The sequence below is a fragment of the Ranitomeya variabilis genome, chromosome 1 (genome assembly GCF_051348905.1).
Source record: "Ranitomeya variabilis isolate aRanVar5 chromosome 1, aRanVar5.hap1, whole genome shotgun sequence".
NCBI lineage: Eukaryota > Metazoa > Chordata > Amphibia > Anura > Dendrobatidae > Ranitomeya > Ranitomeya variabilis.
The window spans coordinates 959,121,146-959,133,378 of record NC_135232.1 but is presented as its reverse complement, the minus strand read 5'-3'; the positions used below and the strand labels follow the sequence as shown (position 1 = coordinate 959,133,378).

Here is a 12,233-nt window from a genome sequence, read left to right as displayed (position 1 = left end):
AACACCGTGTGCACTGCTATTTATGGTGCGGAGACTAGGTACCCAAATCCTTTCATAGATTGAAGAAAAAAGTCTCGCACTCAACTTCAGTATCTTTGCAGATTTATTAGGTGCTGATGTAGCACTAGAAACGTTTCAGCCTTAATTCGGCTTTCGTCAGTCACTACAACATTTAGAATGATAACAAAAAAAGGGTGTATATATAAACAACCAAATTAATAAAACATACAAAATAAATAATAAATAATAAATAAAGTATATACAATATAGGAGAGCCATTTTAGCACGACGATAGCATAGTTCATAACAGAGTATAACAGAGTATAACAAAATGCAATACTCTCGCCCAACATGGTGATAAGTTGTAAAGAAAACATATCATAGGAGGAACACGTACCGTGCTGTGTCTTACGAAATATATGGCCAAATATATGGTTAGAATGCTGATGGTGCGTGTTGCCTAAAGGGCATAATAGAAAGGGGAATGGTTCACAGATATGTAGATGGTGAGGATGTGACTCACAGTGCAATAAGAAAGAAGAAGGTACTTACACTGGAAAGTCGCGTTATGGGAATAAATAGTGGTAAATTGAACAGGATGCTGAGGAAGCTGGAGATGGATGACAATATAAGGGGACAGAATACGGGTATATATACACAGTAACACTAGTAGTGTGTTATATATAAGAAACCTCCCTCTGTGTATGGTTACCTCAGACGGTCTGGTCCGGATGGAGGGTACAGTTTCCCAAGGGCGACCAAATGTGGGGTCCGTAGGCTATAAATGATCAGATATAAAGGAACTAAGTATCGCATATGTTTGAATATGTGGTAGCCTATCTCCAAATGTGGAGAAGTGCTGTCATACCTGGAGGGGAGCCGCTGTGGAATGAGTATGATCCTCGCCGACGCGGTGTCCACCGCTTGTCTGGGATCATAGGGAAAGCGGCGTGCTTTAAACTCTGAGTGTGCGTCAAACCGGAAGTGACGTAATACTGCAGCGGCCGGACCGGAAGTCCATAGCCCTGTATGTTAAAAGGAGTGTTTGCGTTCCAAGGTGCTGGCGATGTAGCGTTCCACAGTGTCAGCAGCGTTATATCTAGCAAAAGAGCTAGATATAGCCTCTATAGCCAGTAATAGGGTCTAATTCCCTGTGTGTGAGCATATGGACGTTCAGCCACATAGTGTTCAGTACATTCCAACTATCATCTCCACCCCCTCCCTGTAGGTCCGCCCACCCAGTACCATCACACTTAGCAGCCGTCCTAATATGGATATTACGTCCATATGCTCACACACAGGGAATTAGACCCTATTACTGGCTATAGAGGCTATATCTAGCTCTTTTGCTAGATATAACGCTGCTGACACTGTGGAACGCTACATCGCCAGCACCTTGGAACGCAAACACTCCTTTTAACATACAGGGCTATGGACTTCCGGTCCGGCCGCTGCAGTATTACGTCACTTCCGGTTTGACGCACACTCAGAGTTTAAAGCACGCCGCTTTCCCTATGATCCCAGACAAGCGGTGGACACCGCGTCTGCGAGGATCATACTCATTCCACAGCGGCTCCCCTCCAGGTATGACAGCACTTCTCCACATTTGGAGATAGGCTACCACATATTCAAACATATGCGATACTTAGTTCCTTTATATCTGATCATTTATAGCCTACGGACCCCACATTTGGTCGCCCTTGGGAAACTGTACCCTCCATCCGGACCAGACCGTCTGAGGTAACCATACACAGAGGGAGGTTTCTTATATATAACACACTACTAGTGTTACTGTGTATATATACCCGTATTCTGTCCCCTTATATTGTCATCCATCTCCAGCTTCCTCAGCATCCTGTTCAATTTACCACTATTTATTCCCATAACGCGACTTTCCAGTGTAAGTACCTTCTTCTTTCTTATTGCACTGTGAGTCACATCCTCACCATCTACATATCTGTGAACCATTCCCCTTTCTATTATGCCCTTTAGGCAACACGCACCATCAGCATTCTAACCATATATTTGGCCATATATTTCGTAAGACACAGCACGGTACGTGTTCCTCCTATGATATGTTTTCTTTACAACTTATCACCATGTTGGGCGAGAGTATTGCATTTTGTTATACTCTGTTATACTCTGTTATGAACTATGCTATCGTCGTGCTAAAATGGCTCTCCTATATTGTATATACTTTATTTATTATTTATTATTTATTTTGTATGTTTTATTAATTTGGTTGTTTATATATACACCCTTTTTTTGTTATCATTCTAAATGTTGTAGTGACTGACGAAAGCCGAATTAAGGCTGAAACGTTTCTAGTGCTACATCAGCACCTAATAAATCTGCAAAGATACTGAAGTTGAGTGCGAGACTTTTTTCTTCAATCTTTTTCTACATCGGCAAGACTATACGCCCGATGGTCAACAGATTTAGAGAACATTTCAACTCAGTATCATCCGGGAAAGGATGCCCCTGCTTTATCAAACATATGCGGGACAAGCATAAGGCGAACCCGAATGTACTACGGTTCGCTGGCTTGCAGATAGTAAAAAGTCCTCTAAATGGGGGCGATCGCAAGAAATTGTTATTACAACGTGAGGCCAGGTGGGTCATGGAGACCAATGCACAAGGGCCCATCGGACTGAACGACAAATTGGATATGACTATTTTTTTGTGAAAATTGTATATTCATGGAGTAAGCTCACTTGAAATTATGTGATGTCTAATTTAGTATGTTTAAATGTGCTCATTAACGTTATTTGGTGTTTACAACCATTTTGGTTTTTTAATTACTCCCATGTTCACATTAAGTCGTCTAGCTCCCTATATAGGATATGACGTTTTTAATTGTGTACCTAGACCCGTCGAAGCGCACAAGCGCGAAACGGCCGTCGTCCTTCTCCTCCTCCCCGCACCGTAATTCTCACCAGCCGCCTCTCCATATTATGTCTGTTTTCTTGCAACATGAATAAAGGACATTGAATCACAGCAACATTGGGGTGAGTGCCACTTCTATTTCTTTTTTCTACATTTGAATAATACTTGGCGTTGAGCACCACCCGCACGTTGCTGATTTATATGTGCCGCATGTGTTCTAAACAGGATCCTACGTCTGCTATAGAACCGCTTGTTGCCACGCAGCCTAGTGCCATTCTCACTTCAAGTTTTTCTTATAATATATATATAATATCACATTATGCCGCCAAGTATTGTGTGATCTATGTGACGGTATTATATGTGATCTATGTGGCAGTATTATGTTTGATCAGTGTTGTGGAATGATGTAAAAACTATATGATGGTGGTATATGAGAACTATATTGTGGGATTATGTGTGATCTATGTGGCAGTACTAGGTGAGAATTATATGGCGGTATTATGTGTGATCTATATGGTGGTATTATGTGAGAAATGTATGACAGTATTGTGTGATCTATTTGATAGTATTATGTGTGATCTATATGGCGGTATTATGTGTGATCTATATGGCGGTATTATGTGAGAACACTATGGCAGTATTATCTTCAGAAAGCGGACCCATTCTATGGTGGTTCTGGCTGAGCACCTGCACGCGAGTCTGGGGTAATAGAGGGGGCCGCATGACCTCCAGTTAGGTGCAGTCAGGGGAGGGCTGGTGAGGCAGCTGAAGAGAGGGGTCTCATGTTTATTGTTACTATATGGCTACATTTCCTTCCCAGCGTCACCCCGACTGCGCCTGTCGTCTCGCTTTCACACATCACCAGGACAGGATGGAGAAGACAGGATCTGAGGAGGGGAATGGGGTCTGCATGCAAAGTCTGGATCAGAACAGGCCATCAATCCGCAGAAATGTTTCCTGGATTTCTGTGGAGCAGACGGTCCATCCATGTGTATAAAAGACAGCGCTCTATGTACAATCCCTGGCTGCTCCGCGCACCGAACAGGGGGCCCCCATAGCCCAGCACACTACTCTCCTGAAATACTCTGTGCTGCTGTCACCCTGCTCCCTCCACCATATATCTCCCGGAATCCTTGCTGCCTGCCATCCTCGGTGACTGTCTACTTGTCGGTATAAGGCTGCCGTCACACATTCAGTATTTGGTCAGTATTTTACCTCAGTATGTGTAAGCCAAAACCAGGAGTGGGTGATAACTGCAGAAGTGGTGCATGTGTTTCTGTTATACTTTTCCTCTAATTGTTCCACTCCTGGTTTTAGCTTACAAATACTGAGGTAAAATACTGACCAAATACTGATAGTGTAATGGCAGCCTTACTCTGCAGTCACCAACAAAATGGCTGCTCACTGTGTTCCTGACTATCATCCTCTCTTATCCCTCAGCAAACACCCAGAAGGGGAGGAGAGGAGACATCACACACGTCAGCAGACTCCGCCCATAATTACTGCAGTGCTGTAATGTGAGCTAGTTCTACACTAGGTTTTTGTCAAATTTCATTAGCTGCTCCCCCTAGTGTTTAAAAGTGGAAATGCCAAACCTTTTAAAATTATTTTTCATACTTTACTAAATTATAAACAAATGATAATATTTTTTAAGAAAATTTAAACATTAATTCTTTACATTTTTACAATTGCTGTAAAAAAAATTTTTTGATGGCACCTTCCCTTTAAACATTTTAAAAATTACTAAAAGGAAAATGGTCCAATGCAAAACTTTGGGCTCCTTGCATGGTTAGAACTAGGGTTGAGCGAAACGGATCGTTCATTTTCATAAGTCGCCGACTTTTGGCAAAGTCGGCATCTCATGAAACCCGACCCGGTCCCTGTGTGGGGTCGGCCATGCGGTACGCGATCTTGGCGCCAAAGTCGCGTTTCGTATGACGCGTTTAGCGCCATTTTTTCAGCCAATGAAGGAGTGTGGGCAGAGTGATGACATAGGGGTTAGGGGCGTGCACGCCTATGATCATTTTATCGCTTGTGCGCAGTAGGGATTTGCAATGTGTAACACGAGATTTTCTGTGCTGGGACGGAGGGGAATATGGGAGAGAGAGAGAGAGAGAGAAGGAGAGAGAGAGAGAGAGAGAGAGAAAAAATAAAAAAATAAAAAAATAAAAAAAAAAAATATTATCCCCATTGACGTGCATAGGGTTTCGTGTTCCGGCCGATCCTCGACTTTTCGCAGTAATCGGCCGATTTCGCCTGACTCGACTTTTCAAAAAGTCGGGTTTCGCAAAACATGAGTCGACCCTAAAAAGGTCAAGGTCGCTCAACCCTAGTTAGAACCTAGCATAACCCCCTTTTGCAAGTATCTCAGCGTGTAAATGCTTTTTTGTAGCCAACGGCGCTCATAACAAGTGAGCATTTTTGCTACACTGAGTAGGGCTGAAGCCCTGCCATGTGTAGCACAGGTATCTCAGCTTCTAGTCTCCCATGGAAACTATTAGGCCAGCGTCACACTTACTGTATAAAAAATAAGTCTGATTCTCTCGGGTGAGAGTCGCACAAGTGTTCTCCGTATGGTCATCCGTGTGTAATCCGTTTGCAATGCGATGATGCGATTTCCTCGCATCTATGTATCTGTATGACATCTCTATGGAATCCGTATGATATGCGTATGGTTTTACATTTCTCACTGCTTTTCCTCATTGAATTTAATGGCTCAATGTGTGCGTATTTCTCGCAAGTCACACTGATGGTCCATGTGGTGTCCGATTTTCTCTCGCACTCATAGACTTGCATTGGCGAGACTCGGCCGATATACGTGTAAAATTGCAGCATGCTGCGATTTCACTCGTATGCAGAATATGCCCGAGAGAAAAAACGGCGATGCGAGCTTCACCACAGATTAACACTGGTCTGAGTGCTATGCGATATTTTCTCGCATAGCACTCGTCCATTTATGCGCTAGTGTAACTCCGGCCTTAAAGGAAGTGTAAACTAAAAAAAAAGTGCTTTTATTAAACAAATAAAAAAAATTAAACTTTATATCACCCCCCATTCGCCCCATTCAAAATAAAACAATTAAAAATGAAAAACACATATTTGGTATCGCCATGTTCAGAATAACTTTTTTTTGGTCGCCGCAACAATGCATTAAAATGCAATAACGGGCGATCAAAACATCATATCTACACCAAAATGGTATCAATAAAAATGTCAGCTTGGCACGCAAAAAGAAAATCCCTCACCCCGGCCCCAGATATAGAAAAATGGAGACGCTATGGGTCTCAGAAAATGACGCAATTGTTTTTCTTTTAGCAAATTTTGGATTTTTTTTCACCACTTAAATAAAAAAGATCCTATACATGTTTGGTATCCACGAACTCACAATGACCTGAAAAATCATAATGGCAGGTCAGTTTTAGTATTTGTTGAACATGCTAAGAAAAAAACCCAAAACAATTGTGGAATTGAACTTTTTTGCTATTTCACCGCATTTAGAATTTTTTTCCCCTGTTTTCCAGTACACTATATGGTAAAACCAATGGTCCTGCAAAAAAAAAAAGAAGCCCTCACATGACCATATTGACAGAAAAATAAAAATGTTATGGCTCTGGGAAAAAGAAGGGGAGCAAGAAACAGAAATGCAAAAACAAAAATGGGTTGCGGCGTGAAGGGGGTTAAAGAAGCTGCAATCATTTCTGGTGATTACTGGCTATGTGCTGCTTGTCACAACAATTTCTCACATTGTTCATATGTGCGGAAGCATTTTTTTTTTACAAAAAAACAACTAAGACCAGTTATGCATTGCCAATATCTACATCAGGTCTACCATAAGCCATAAGCATGGGGCAAAACAAGTCATGGTCTACTAAGGCATATTTAAACTTATTGGCCATTATTCCAAAAGATATGTTTGGGGCAAAGCCAATAATGAGCATCAAGAATAGAATACCATACTCACAGTGAAGCATAGTTGAGGCAGTATTATTCCTTGGGGCTGTATTTTGGCAGCTGGAACGTTAGTCAAAGTGACCAGCCTGTGTGGCATAAATGTGCTACCATGGTCTGCGGCATTTCCAGACTTGTCTTGACTTAATTATATCAGTGAAAAATATCTCCTGTAGCTCCACATCTTTGAAGAAAATGTGGCTGTTTTGAAAGAAACAATAAGCCAAAAATTAGTAATGCAGAGTAGCAATAGGGAATTTCAAGAAGTTTATGAGGCCTCCTACTGTACTTCTGTATTAGAATCTGTTCTCTGATTTCATTTGGAGGCATTCTGAGTTTTTATTCTGATGGACTCCATATGAACCATTACGAAAAAAAAGGAGCATTCAGATAGAATGACGAAAAGCTATTCACCCCTAGAAGCTTTGTTCTTAGGGATAATATCTCATTAATACAACACTGTATGAAGTCACCACATGGTGGCACGCAAAATGTCTCCATCTCCATAGATTGGAGCTCCACGGGCTCTGTGTGCCTCCATATGCTCTGTGCTATCTCTTTTCCCCTTACAACAAGTGAATCTCAAAGTTTTAAAGACATAGTAGAATATATTGCGAATGCATACAAAACAAGGTCCAGCTTTCTAGGTTCAGATTGCGTTAGGGCAATCCGTTTAGCGCTAAGCGCTAGCGGATTGCGCTAACGCAATGTCTTTTTAGGGGTCGCATTAAACGTCCCCGCTAGCGCAGATCCCCGATCTGCCAGAGCGGGGAACGGACCTCGGGCGCGCCGCAGACGCTGCAAGCAGCATCCGAGGTGCGCCACAAAAGAACGGCACATCGCTAGCGCTAGCAAGGCGCTTTAACATTGCTGGCAATGGGAGCGCTAACGGACGCGTTGCACAGCGTTAATTTAGAGACAAAAATGGGGGCGCACTAATATCCTACATGCACATATAAGCTTAGAGGGGTGCAATACCGAGTCTGTGTCATAACCAACAGCGAACCAAGAAAAAGACAGACTCATATGGTATGCACAACCACACAAAATCAAAACAGAACACATATATATGTGTATAAATATCATCAAGCCTTTATTACACCTCAAAAAAGACATAAAAACATTTAAAAAGGTATATATCTAAACAAACACCATAACCCAAGGTAAATAGAAAACCTGGTAGAAAATGTCCATAATGATGGATACCCCCAGATGGATCTGTGTATTCTCTATATGTGGGAAACCACAGAGCGAGACCCTAGAGGCCGACCCTAATACCATGTCTATCACACACCACGTCTGGTGTGTATAAACCAACCATCCGTGCAGGGCCCATGCCCTTACTGCCCATATATATATACCACGTGGTAACAATAATAACAATAACACTGGTACAAGGTCATCCAAGTATATACGACCTGTCAATGATCATGAGCATATACATCAGGCTGGAGAAACAAGGGCAACGTGGATGGTGCGAGGGTGGTCAATCAAAATTAGGTCTCCATGTGGCAAGTGAAGGAGGCGGCAGAATAGCCGGAGGCAATACCAAGGGTGTGGTGGGAGCAGGCCCCATGCGTATCGCTGCCGCAGCAGCTTCGTCAGGGGAAGTGACCAGGGGTGTTTTTAGGCTGCTTTAAATAGAACATGAAATCATAATGAATTACATACCGCTGTGGAGCAGAAGCGGCATCAGGAGGCATGAGGGGCGGTGGCGCCGTGTACGCCGCATCAGATACACAAGCATAGTGCTGGGCGTAATGCAGCGTCCATAGGGTACACTGCGCGTGCGCACACCGCGACTCCTGATAGGATCGCGTTGCGCACGCGCAGTCCCGAGCCGGCCGGACCGAGCCACACAGGGATGATACAAAGTAATGGGTAGTATGGGGCTTGGAATAAGGGAGTACCGCCGTTGGTCCAAATGGAAGTGTGCTAATCAGGGGCAAAAAAGGGGGAGGGGCACACTGATGGAAAAAATGGATGGGCACAGAACAGGACATGTCGATATGCGTAATGGCCACAGAGGACAACATGGGAGTTTCCCTATCATCTGGGGAAGAAAAACTGTTAATCGGCAACCAGTATATAAAACAGTATGCCACAATATATAATGTATCGTGCAAACAGTACATAATCGAACCCTCTCAAAGTCCATAGTCGGGCCGTGATTAATGATTAATGAACAACAAAGTGAGTTAGTCCATGTGCCATCCCGGAAACGGATGCATCCAACTCTAATGGTCATGTTGTCGAGTTTTATTTCATCTGGGTCCAAAGTACTTCCATTCTCCTAGGTCACCATCCACATCCACCATTTCTTGAAACATTCTGAATCCGTGGTGGCTTCCGGAGTTGTACAATAACACTCAAGATGATAGTATCCCATACACATACATGTCGTAATATTCCACATGTCCTCAGTTTCCCTGGAACAAGAGTAATTAGAAAAGATCTGGTCGTAAAAAAGAGAAAACATCCATAGAATCAAGTACGTCCGGGCTCATGCTGATAGTCTATCCAAGAAATCCCGTAAAGAGAAGCTCTTCATTGAGCCCCTGTGGCGTCACCGCCTGAAGGTCAAAAATCCATCTGGACTCCATGCGCAGGAGATGGCTATGTATATTGCCACCCCTTTCGCCACAAGAAACTTTCTGTAACCCCACAGTTTTGATATTAATGGGGGAGCCCCTGTGAGTTGATAAAAAGTGTGTTGCCACGGGGGTGAGTATTTTACCTTTTGCTTGATCTGTGGCTGCCAGACGTATGGTAGAGATATGCTTCTGTACTCTTTTCCGCAGTTCCTGGGACGTTTGCCCCACATAGATCCTGTTGCAGGGACATATAAGAGCATAGATCACGTTCCTGGTTTTACAGTTAATATATGCTTTAAGGTTATGTGTACTGGAGTTGATGGGGTGAGTAAAGACATCTTGGGTGGGTACCATAAAGGGACAAACGTTACATTCTCCACAAGGGAACGATCCCTTCAAAATAATGCCCCTATTGAGTCGCACCGTGGGCCGAGAGAAGTGACTTCTGGTCAGCAACTGTCTCAAATTTGGGGCCCTCCTAGATGTTAGAAGTGGCCTGCTGCTGATGATATCCATAGTTTGGTTATCAGTTTGTAGCACCGGCCAGTGTCTGGCCAGGATGGTTCTTACCTGTCCCCAATTGTCGTTAAACTCCGTAATAAATCTTGTTTGTTGTTGCCGAGGACGTATAACCGGGGTCAATAGGGAGGCCTGGTCCCTTTGTCTTGCACGTTGGAAAGCCGTGGAGACCACACGTTTTGGGTAATTTCTCTGTCTGAAACGATCCGTTAATTCCCGTGCTTGTATTAGAAAATCCTGATCCAACGTACAGTTGCGTCTAATCCGCAAGAATTGCCCAGTAGGGACACCCACCTTGGTATGCCGGGGATGGAAGCTGTTATACTCCAAGAGTGCATTTGTCGCGGTTGGTTTGCGAAACAAGTCCGTCACTATTCGATTATCTCTCACGAGAATCTTCAGATCTAGGAAATTAATCGAACTGTTAGAAATCGAGTAGGTGAGATAAATGTTATGGGGGTTGGAATTAAGCCCATTGATGAATTCAATGCAATCCTCCCTGGTACCCAGCCACAAGAAGAAGACGTCATCGATATAACGATGCCAACTTCGGACCTGGTTTTGAAAGGTCGTGGATGGGTACACAAACAACTCCTCCCACCAACCCAAAAACAAATTTGCATAGGTTGGTGCACATTTAGCCCCCATTGCCACTCCTGCTATCTGTAAATAGAATGTCCTATCAAATAAGAAAAAGTTGTGATGGAGGACAAATCTAAGGAGGTCCAGAAGGAAGGAGTCGTGTCCCCGATCCGAGTTTGTATTCTTGTCCAGAAAGAAAGCGACTGCATGTAGGCCATCTTCATGCTCAATGTTAGAATATAAAGCCTCTACATCACAGGTAACCAAGTAGCATTCCTCCGGTAGTTCGACCTGTCCACACACCTCAATGAAGTGTGCAGAGTCCCTGATGAATGAGGGTAAGGTAGTGACAATCGGTTGAAAGAAAAAATCCAGATACTCACTTGCCCGCTCGCATATACTGCCGATGCTGGAGACGATCGGTCTACCGGGTGGCCTCCTCTCATCCTTATGTATCTTCGGCAACATATAAAATGTTGCCGTGACCGGATTTTCGACCCAAAGATACTTTTTCTCTTGGAGTGAAATAATACCAAAACGCTGTGTCCTGCAAAGTAAAGCGTCAAGTTTAGAGGCAAAAATCTCTGTTGGGTCAGCAGGTAATTTTTGGTAGCACCTCGTATTAGTGAGTTGTCTATGTGCCTCAGTCAGATATGCTTCCACGGACCATAGTACCACATTCCCCCCTTTGTCAGCCTCTTTAATGACAAATTCTTTATTGTTTTGTAGGCCCCGCAATGCTCGTTTTTCCTCACAACTGAGATTAGGGAGCGTACCCACCTGCGTTGTCATGGCCAGTATATCACGTTTGGCTAGTTCGAAGAATATTTTAATGGCGGGTACCAGCGAAAATGAGGGGGTTTTCAAAGATTTATTTCTTCCCGGAAATCTTCTCCTGGTACATCCCGATTCACTTTCCTCCAGTAGTGCTAATAGGTCCTGGAAGGCTTGCCGTTCATCCGGAGGCATAGACTGTAACATATCTGGTTTTTTGTACATAACTTGAAATGTGAGATTCCTACAAAACAAATAGAGGTCTTTAACCAAGGTAAATTTGTCTACCGCATGCGTGGGGGCAAAGGTTAAGCCCCTCTGTAGGACAGCATGTTCAGCAGTGGTTAAAACATGGTTTGAAAGATTTATTACCTGCAGGGTAGGGATGGAAGGTTCTGGGGTCCGTGACGTATGAGGGAAAGCCGTTTCCGAATTCACTTCCGCCTCGTGGGATATTGATGATGAAGAGGTGGATTGCGGCCTTTGTAACGTGCCGTCCGTTTTCTTATGGCTCCTCCGTTTCTTCCCTCGTCTGGTCCATGGTCTATTTCGCTTCCGGTGGAAGATAAAAAATCACTAGAATTTTCTTCACTACGAGATGGTAAAGTGGATGTGGTGGTGATTGCTGGAGAACTATTCCCATAGGCTCTAGTCCGGCGTGAGTTACCCCTGTGTGTCCATCTATATACCACATTTTGCTCATAATCCATCTTATCCCTGAGCAATTTTTTACGCTTTCTGTCGGTCACCTCTGCTTCATATTTATCCAGGGTCTCTTTAAGTGTGGTTTTAAAGGTATTGACCTTGGTTCCCTCAAACGTACCCAATTTGGTGTCCAGCTCTTTAATTTGCACTTTGATGGTGGCAAAAAGATCCTTATCATGCTCCAATAATAAGTTCAATAATATGTTTGAGCACCTAGTCAAGCCC

At 43.5% G+C, this 12,233-nt stretch overlaps 1 long non-coding RNA gene across 1 annotated transcript; it reads right to left on the bottom strand.

Moving 5' to 3' along the window:
* Nucleotides 1-9,565: 9,565 nt before the first annotated feature.
* LOC143781062 (uncharacterized) lies at nt 9,566-11,072 on the bottom strand. Its single transcript, XR_013216554.1, has 4 exons — nt 10,913-11,072; nt 10,242-10,351; nt 9,999-10,143; nt 9,566-9,663 (listed from the first exon to the last, which is right to left on the bottom strand). It is a non-coding gene; the product is annotated as an uncharacterized LOC143781062 (long non-coding RNA).
* Nucleotides 11,073-12,233: the final 1,161 nt, after the last annotated feature.